The sequence below is a fragment of the Chiloscyllium plagiosum genome, chromosome 15 (genome assembly GCF_004010195.1).
Source record: "Chiloscyllium plagiosum isolate BGI_BamShark_2017 chromosome 15, ASM401019v2, whole genome shotgun sequence".
Taxonomy (NCBI): domain Eukaryota; kingdom Metazoa; phylum Chordata; class Chondrichthyes; order Orectolobiformes; family Hemiscylliidae; genus Chiloscyllium; species Chiloscyllium plagiosum.
This window is the reverse complement of record NC_057724.1, coordinates 70,554,991-70,565,547: the sequence shown is the minus strand read 5'-3', so window position 1 is coordinate 70,565,547 and position 10,557 is coordinate 70,554,991.

Here is a 10,557-nt window from a genome sequence, read left to right as displayed (position 1 = left end):
TATGGAGTCATTTATTACAAGGGGGCATAGCTTTAAATTAAGGGGGGGGGGTAGGTATAGGACAGATGTTAGCGAGTCGTGAGTTCATGGAATGCCCTGTCAGTAGCAGTGGTGGACTCTCCCTCATTATGGGCATTTAAGCGGGCATTGGATAGGCATATGGAGGATAGTGGGCTAGTGTAGGTTAGGTGGGCTTGGATCGGCGCAACATCGAGGGCCGAAGGGCCTGTACTGCGCTGTATTGTTCTATGTTCTATGTTCTAAACAAAGTTTTTAAATAAATGAAAGAATTATAGATGCTAGAAATCAGAAACAAAAACAAAAACAGAAATTGTTGAAAAATCTGCTTGAGTTTTTCCAGAAATTCTCGTATTTGTTTTTGAAAACAAAGTTTAACCCGTAAAACCCTGTGTGTAGTCTTAATTCCAGAAAAATGTCACTCATTGTCACTTTTAAACATTTATTTAGCTGACTTCTCCAGTTTCTTTATCTAGGAGGATGGAGGCACTTTTATGATTCCTTTCTGAGTCTGTGGGCATGAATTCTGAATGCTGAAGCATTCTTAGTTCTAACAACTCAATAAGTTGTATCCAAACTCTCTTGGCTTCGAAGCTCCACAGACTAGACAGCACTTCTTTCGGGGTGACTAGTTCACCAGAGCTGAATTGATAAGCTGTGATCTCTTGAAAGGAGAAAATACTATTTTTTTCTGAACTGAATGCTGGATTCTACTGAACGAGATCTCGATCCTTTTGCCCTTCAGTAAGATCTAAACTAATTGTCTTAATGTATTTGCTGTATGCATCATAAACCTACCAGTATAAACACTGTACCCATCAACTTTACAGGGGTGTGTGAGGGGGTTGGTTCATATGCTTTTTCATAAAAAGACATATTGAGGTCACTGCACAAGTGACTCTCTGACACTCTTAGTAAATTATCTTCACAAACCTCGCCAAAACCCAGTTTCCTCCCTTTTGTTTGAAAAAGAGTAGAAATCCCAAAAATGATAATATCTTCAACTCATTCTTAGAATATATATCATAAAAGCATGCATTCTATCAATTCAAAGTTTTCCATATGGATGGACTATAACTCTCAAGTAAGTGGAATATTGCAAATTTAAAGGGTTTTCTTCTGGATTAACACAAAAAGTATACTCCTTGTAAAGCCAAGGAATCTGGTAGTGACAAAAACACTTTTGGTTCTCAATGTTGTAACATCAGAAACATGACAGCTGAGTTATGCCTAACAAGATCCCCCCAAGAAGCAATTGGACAAAATCCTCTCCTTTAGTGATCCAGTTTGAGGGATCAATATTGCATTGGTCAGAATGCTGAGAAGTACCCTTGGGTTGGCTCAGTGGTTGGCACTGCTGCCTCACAGTGCCAAGGTTCAATTCCAGCCTTGAGCGACTGTCTGTGTGGAGTTTGCACATTCTCCCCATGTCTGCGTGGGTTTCTTCTGAATGCTTTAGTTTACTCACACAGTCCGAAGACATCTAAGTTAGGTAGATTGGCCATGCTAACTAGCCCATAGTGTTCAGGGATGTGTGGGCTATTTGGATTAGCCATAGGAAGTACAGGAATAGGGTGAGGTGGGGAGGTCTGGGTGGGATGCTCTTCAGGGTAAAAACAATGACTGCAGATGCTGGAAACCAGATTCCAGATCAGAGTGGTGCTGGAAAAGCACAGCAGTTCAGGCAGCATCCGAGGAGCAGGAAACTCAACGTTTCGGGCAAAAGTCCTTCATCAGGATTGAGGCAGAGTGCATGCAGGGTGGAGAGATCCAGCTTTTCCAGCACCACTCTAATCTGGGATGCTCTTCAAAGGATAGGTAAGGACTCAAAGGGCTGAATGGTCTGCTTCTATATTACAAGGATTCTATGATTCTCTTAAGGGTGTCAATAGGAGAGGAGATTGGAAATCAATTTAACTTTGCATTTGAGAAACAGAACCTCTGATTGTTACAGTACTCCATCATTATTGCAGAGCAGTGTCAGCCTGATGCTATAGGCATAAACTTCTGGAATGGGACTTGACCCGTGACTTCTGGCCAAAGGCAAGATTTGCTTCCACTGCACTAAAGCTAATGTGTGTGTGTGTGTGTGCTGGAGTGCAATCTGATTGTTAGAATATGTAATTCTGATGTTTACCATTACTGACATCTATTTACAACCCAATCGATCTGAAGTAAACTTATGAATCAATAGAACATTGAAGTGTTAAGAATTGTCAGACTCATCTTGAGTTATTTCAGCAAAGGGTTTTGATTAGTTTCACAGCAGACTCTGGGCCATTTTCCCTTTCCCCTTTCCCTTAGCCCTGCAAAGTCATTTTAGTGTGATGCTCTAATCGACTAAAACAACATTTTTAGAAATTATTTATCCATGTGATATGGACATTGTTGGCCGGGCAGCATTTATTGCCCATCTCTAAATTCCCAGAAGGCAGTTAAAGTCAACCACATTGCTATGGGTCTGGAACCAAACGTAGGTCAGATTAGAGAAGGGTATCAGATTTATTTCCCTAAAGGACATTAATGAACTAGATAGATAACACAAAACAGGGCATAAAGCTTCAAAAAAAGTTTGCAAAGCAGTTGCTTTTTGAAATTCAATTGCTATTCTTTAAAAAAACCTATCAGTAGGCCAATCAAAGCTCTGCCCCAAGTTTGATGATTCTTGAATCCATTTAATAGATGCTTTTAAGGGATCTCTTTAACTTTTTGGCTTAACCTGTATTTCTTCCATTGATTATTAACTGGAAATCCATGAAAAGTTCACAAGTTAGTCTTGGCTTCATGGTGAAAGGGATACAAAGGGATACATTGTATATGTACAAAGAAATCTTAGTTTGTTGAATTGTATTGTCACTCGCTGACGATAAATAATGTTTATTGAGCTTTGTGTCAAACTTTCTAAACTCAGAACAATTCAATGTCACAGGAGCAGGTCATTTAAACTGCTGAGTCTGTTTTGCTTTTCAGTTAGATTATGGCTGATCTGCACATTGACGTTTTCCTTGCTTTTGTGAATCTTACCCTTGCCCAATAAAACTGACAAACCTTAATTTTGCCTTTCAAGGGGAGAGAGTCTCAAATTTCCACAACCTTTTATCTGAAGGAGTGCTTCCTGACGTTACTCCTAAGAAAATCTTGCTGTAATTTTAAAGTTATGTCTTCTTGTTTCAGACTCTCAAATTAGAGAAAAATAATTTCTCTTTCATTTACTTAATGATCTGAAACATCTCAATCAAATCACCTCACCATCTTTTGCATTCAAGGGACCCCAAACCTCTCTTTGTCTTGAATATTCTCTTTGATTCATCCGTAACTATGTATAGGTTTTCTGGTTTTAGACCATCCACAACTGGAAACACGTTTTCTACATATTAACACCATCAGTCCCTTTTATTACCCTAAAGGTCAACATTAACCTACCCCCCAAACTTGTCTATTTTAGACAAAGGTGCCTTAACAGTTTTTCATGATAGCTATAACTGCTTAGTTGTGGGATCAGATTTTCTATTTGCGTCCAATCTGCTACCTCTGAATCTTCCTTTTTGATAGAGACCAGACTTCTTTCAATATTCCAATTGTGATCTCATTAAAATTCTGTGCAAATTTTACATAACTGCTCTGTTTTTTTTCCTAAGCATCTGGAAATCCTGTGCTTTATTATGTTTTTATGGTTTTATTTACCAGTATCGCAACTTTTAATGATTTGTTCACCTGTACCCCAAGATCTCTCAGTTCCACATTTATTATCCAAGGAGTATATGACCTCCTTATTCTTTCTACTAAAATGTATGAGCCATTACCAACCTATTTTGAAATGTATTTTGCAATGACAACTCCTCTGCAACTTAATCAATGCCTTCCAATTAAGAATCTACATTATTTTTACTCATTCATGAATTGTGGGTGTCATTGGCAAGACATGTATTTATTTCCTATTTCTAGAATGTATATGATACCAGCATAGCAAAGTAATATGTTCCAGCTAGCTGAGGTTTTCTAAGCTAATTGGATGTAAATCAGAATATTCTGAATAAAATTGAGCACAATACAGCAGACTTCAGGATTACGACAGTGCCTCAGTGGGTAATAATTAGAGATTCCATTATTATTTCACAGAAACTAACTCACAGAAAAGCAATGTACTGCCATTTCTTCACATTTAGTTTTGCGCAAAATGAATAGTTCAAAAATGTTGTCCCCTGAATTCCCCTAAGAAAGCAATTCTATGTTTATTTGGCAAAGAACATAGTATCCATGTGGTCTTTGGACGTGGGGTTGTCACTCTCATTTATGAGTTAGAAAGTTCAAGCTCCAGTCCAAAGATCTCATAATGGAATCTGGTTTGATATGAAGGTTCCATGCTGAGGGAGTGCTATCCTGTCAGAAGGTGCATAATGAGGTACAACACTTTCCCACAAACTGGGACATTGGCACCGGTACTGGGGTGGAAGGGAACTGTTGTGGTTGGACAGGCTTCACTTGCCCAGTGTCCTGAAGAATTGTAAAGCTAGGGCTTTAAATTTCCTCAGCTGAGTGGAAGTCTGGGTTGAGGGGATGGGGGACAGTGGGGGCATAGCTTACAAACCAAAGGATATATCAGCATTTTAGGTCAATTATTCTAACAATGATATGCAGAGTGAAATTGGAATAGATAGAATATACAAGCATAGAAAGAAAACAGAAAATAAGGACAAATAGGGAACAAAAGATTATGTATTAATTTGCCTTTATTTGAATTTGTGTCATTTATGTAAGAAAATGAATGAACTATTTGTATAATTTGAAGTTAGTGGGTATGATTCGTACAGAGGCATGGTTACATGGAATTCAAAGCTTAGAATAAGATACTCTGTGACATGTGACCTTTCAAAAGGAAAGGGTGGTGGACTAGCTGTGTTAGTATGAGATGTAAAAAGTATGAGTTGAGGTGGTACAGTGGCTCAGTGGTTAGCACTGCTGCCTCATGGCATCAGGGATCCGGGTTTGTAGCCAGCCTTAGGCAACTGTCTGTGCGATCGCACCTTCTCCCAGTGTCTGTGTGGGTTTCCTTCAGGTGCTCCGGTTTCCTCCCACAGTCCAAAGATGTGCAGGTTAGTGGATTGGCCATGGTAAATTGCCCATAGTGTCCAGGGATGTTGAGGCGAGGTGGATTAGCCATGGGAAATGCATGGTGGGTCTGAGTGGGATGCTCATCGGAGGGTCGGTGTGGACTCAATGGGTCAAATGGCCTGCTTTCACACTATAAGGATTCTATTAAAAGATCTTTGATTGATTGATGTGGACCCCATCCATATGGATGGAGTTTACAAACGAACCAGACTGATAGTCATTTCTGCGATAATGTCATAGTTCCACTCTTGTGCAACCCAGTGTTATAATAAAATTGTGTAATAGCAGCACTATTTAGCAGAATTGGGTTATAACCAATACATGTTTTAAAAATTTGCTTTGTAAAAACATTGTCCCCAATCCGTCAATCGTGTTGTAGCAAATTTGCATTAACGAAATGCGTGTTATAGCAGAGCGACCTGTACTGGTGAAAGTAAACTCTAGGCCCCCTAATGATAACTATTCTGTAGGGCAGACAATAAATCAGGAGATAATGGGTGCCTTTAATCAACATGTCGATCAGTAAAACTACATTTTCAAAGGTAGACATGAAGAAGTTTTAAGATAATGCATTTTGTTATGGTCTAGGTCAAACCATTCAAAACATTCTTGAGCAGGCAGCCCAGATCATAACTTTGCAATTTGTTTCAGTAAGTGTACAGTGAAAATTACCTGGAGTAAGTTAGCGAGGTTGACTATCCGTGACTACCTGGTCAGGTCCACGCTCCCTACAACACACCCTCCCATCCTGGCACCTTCCCCTGTCACTGCAGAAATTGCAAAACCTGCGCCCACACCTCCTCCCTCACCTTCATCCAAGGCCCTAAAGGAGCCTTCCACATCCATAAAATTTTTACCTGCACATCCACCAATATCATTTATTGTATCCATTGTTCCCAATGCGGTCTCCTGTACATTGGGGAGACTGGACGCCTCCTAGCAGAGCGCTTTAGGGAACATCTCTGGGATACCTGCACCAATCAACCACACCGCCCTGTGGCCCAACATTTCAACTCACCCTCCCACTCTGCTGAGGACATGGAGGTCCTGGGCCTCCTTCACCGTTGCTCCCTCACCCACCAGATGCCTGGAGGTTTCTCCCCACCCCCACCCTCCTCTCACTTATCTCTCCATCCTTCAGGCTCTCTGCCCGTATTGGTGGTGAAGGGCTTTTGCCTGAAACATCGATTTTACTGCTCCTCAGATGCTGCCTGAACTGCTGTGCTTTTCCAGCACCACTCTAATCTAGACTCTGATTTCCAGCATCTGCAGTCATTGTTTTTACCTAATAGATTTTAAAACAGACAAAAATTTATTCACAAAATTACACAATGAAACACAAAGAACTGTATAAAGGACCATTGCAGAACTCAGTCTATCCAAATTAGACTTAATTATGCTGTTTTGAATATACACAACAGTCCCAATAAGCAAACCCCTTGAAAGAACAGTAGAAATGGAACAAATGCTTACAGATTGAAGTTAGAAGGGCAAAAGGAGAGAGAGGGCCTACTCACACAGTCCACTGCTGAATTTCTAATTAGTTCTAGACTGAACTGCTCAGCTAGACAGCTGACCACTCCCCTTTCATTATATAGGTCACTTCTAAAACATGACCACTTTGGCCTGACGTCTCATGTTTACATATTATAAAAAGCCCTCTCAATACCCTTTAATCTGTACTAATCCAGTCTAATCGGAACCGGGAGTGATTTACGACCCCTCTGAAAAAGAAAACAAGGAGACAGTATCCTTGAGAACAGGAACAGCTTTTAGAAAAAAGGGGCCAGCTTTGTGACACCTCCCCCCTTAAAAAAAAATGAACAGTCAATACCAAAAGATGGTTTCGTTTTTAAAACCCTTCAAAAACAAACTGGTTTGTAGTCTAAAACATACATATACACTACACTATACTAACTATACACATGCAAACACGCACAACCACATGTGAATTCAGGCCATGGCACACCTGCCACCAAATGCCTTCGTATCTCATTTGAGTCTCATTAACACATCGGCAATCACGTTTTCACGACCTGCCACATGCACAATTGTCGAATTGAACGGCTGCAACAACAAACGCCATCTAAACTGTCTGGTATTTTTGTCCTTAAAGTTTTCCACAAATGTCAATGAGTTATGATCAGTGTCTACGATTGTCTCAGATGCGTTGCTGGTAATATAAACACTGAAATATTATAACACCAACACCAAACTTAAAGTCTCTTTCTCCACCATTGAATATTTCTGTTGATGAATGTTCAACTTCCTGGAAAAATACCCGATGGGTCTTTCTGTCCCCTCGTCATCCTCCTGCAGGAGCACCACACCGACACCCACAGCTCTGGCATCGATTGCCACCTCAAAAGGCTTTGTGTAATCTGGTGTGACTAATACTGGGGCGGTGGTTAGCACAGTTTTTAGACTGTCAAATGCCTTTTGACAGTCTCCTGCCCACTGAAACGTCTTGACCTTTTTAACAACTCAGTCAGTGGAGAAGCCACACTGCTAAAGTTTGGCACAAACTTTCAGTAAAATCCACTCAATCCCAGGTGGTGCTGCTTTTGTCATTGACGGTGTGGGAAATTCCCAATTAATTCTGTTTTTGCATCCTGCTGGCCATTTGCTCATGTCCACTAACATGGGCCAGGAAGGTGACTTGGGCTTTGGCAAATTCACTTTCAGCTAGGTCTACCACCAAGCATGCCTTCCGAAGTCGATCGAACAAGTCCGATAAATGCTGTGAATGTTCCTTCTATGAGTGACTAAAAACCACCAGGTCATCAATGTAAACAACCACAATTGGGTAACCCAGCAATGACCTTATTAGTCAGTCTCTAAAATGTGGCTGGAGCATTTTTCACATCAAATGGCATGATTTTGAACTTATGGTGTTACAAAAGCCGAAAGTGCCTTTGCTCTCTCTGACAGAGGTGCCTTTAGCCTCTGAGTAAGCCCAACTTACAAATATAAGTTGCTTGTCACACTTTTTTGACCCAGTCCTCCATCCATGGAATTGAATATACATCAGTCTTTGTAATGGCATTGACTTCACAATAGTCCACACATAACCATTGGGTACCATCTGACTTAGACACTGTGACTATGGGTGAGCTCCAGTCACTGTAACTCACTGCAGCCATGCTCCTTATGAACTTGTGCCAACTTCAGAAAGTTATGCCGATAAGGATATTGTTTAATTGGAACAGCATCTCCTATATCTGCATCATGCACAATTAGGTTCGTACTTCCCAGTTTATTTCCACACATCTCCCCATGAGATAGTAATACCTCTTTCAGGGCATTTTGATTTTCTTGTGGAAGGTAACTCAATAAATTATCCCAATTTTTGACAAACTCCTCATTGTTCAGTTTGATTTGAGGATTTCCAATTTAGAATCCTCTGAAATTGGTTCTTCTTTCTGTGCTGTAATCATTAACACTTTCTTCTGTTCCTTTCCTTCCATGTCAAAATACCTTTTGAGCATATTCACATGACACACTCTGAGATTTCTTCCTGTCTGGAGTCCTTATCAAGTAGTTCATGCCACTTAATCTCCTCTTGATTTGATAAAGTACACTAAACCTTGCTTTTAAAGGTTCACCTGTTACGGGAAGTACCTTATTCCTAATTGTAAAATTGTGAATTTCTGATTTCTTATCCGCTTCCTGTTTCATTATATGCTGTGACACTTTTAAATGCTGTCTAGCCAGCTCTACTTAATCATTCTCTAAAATTTGACACATAGTCCAAATGGGTGGTCTCTGAATTCTGACTTCTTAATTTATCGCCAATTAATTTGAATGGTCCTCTTACTTCATGCCCCAAATTAATTCAAATGGACTGAATTTTTTTCAATTCATTTGGTGCATCTCTGATCGCAAAAAGTACAATCATCGGGATAATTCTGACCATAAGCCATTTCTCTAACACTGCCTGCAATTCTGGATGGTACGCAGTAGATTTGAACGGCTTTATTCCCAAGTTATTCATAATCTCCTTGAATTGTTTGGATGTGAAGTTTGATCCTTGATCTGATGAGATCTCGATTGGTAGTCCCTATCTAGTAAAAAAATTAAGTAAGTCTTTTACAACCCTTTTACCTGTGATGTGGCATAATGGGATTGCCTCTAGAAATCTAGATGATACATCCATTATTGTTAATAAATACTTGTTCTCATTTTTGTTTGAGGTAGCAGACATATGCAAACAATCAAGACTCTTGTGACAGGTTCCTCAAGTGCTGGAATTGGTATTAAAGGTGCAGGTTTTATTACTGCCTTTGGTTTTCTGATTAGCTGACATGGGCGACATATCTGCCAAAATTCAACTGCATCCTTGTGTAGTCCAGACCAGTAAACATGTCTTTGTATTTTAGCCCATGTTTTCCTCACCCCATATGACCTCCAAGTGGTAGTTCATGTGCCACTCATAGGACCTCCTTTCTATACCGTACTGGCAAAACAATTTGATGAATCTCTGCCCATTTCACATCTGCTTTAACGTGCAATGGTCTCCATTTCCTCATTAAGACATCATTTATTAAGTAATAAATCAAAGGGATGCATTCACTTTCCTTCTCTGTAAATGCCTTTTGATATAATTGTTTTAAGTTCTCATCTTTGTGCTGTAATTCAATAAGCTTAACAGAACTAATGATATTTGCATGAAAACCTATCTGCTCCTGGTCTGTCCCACTTATCTGATCAAAAAAGTCTCAGATAAAGCTATGTCAGCTTCCTTATCTGTGCCTTTTGATCTCTCCTACTTCAGCTAGTGTGTCTGTGAACTTGTGATCACACAATCTGGGAAAATTCCTGGATAAACAACCTTCATTTCTTCAGTTGCCTGCATGACCCTGGCTTTTCAACTACAGTAGGCAGCATGCCAACAGCTGAATCAGTTATGTCATTTGCAAGGACAAATTGTATTCCTGGAGTTGAGAGGTTGTCCAGTATTCCAACCATAAAATCTCCACTCTTCCCTGGCCTCTCTCGCCTCACCATACAGAACTGAGCATTTTTTGTCTCACCATGAATTCCTGTTATAGTACCTCCGAACCAGAGGACACAGCTTAAAAATACAGGGTAGACTATTTAGGACAGAGATGAGGAGAAACTTCTTCACCCAGAGAGTGGTGGCTGTGTGGAATGCTCTGCCCCAGAGGGCAGTGGAGGCCCAGTCTCTGGATTCATTTAAGAAAGAGTTGGATAGAGCTCAAAGATAGTGGAATCAAGGGTTATGGAGATAAGGCAGGAACAGGATACTAATTAGGAATGATCAGCCGCAGTGGAGGCCCAGTTTCTGGATTCATTTAAGAAAGAGTTGGATAAAGCTCTCAAGGATAGTGGAATCAAGGGTTATGGAGATAAGGTAGGAACAGGATACTGATTAAGGATGATCAGCCATGATCATATTGAATGGTG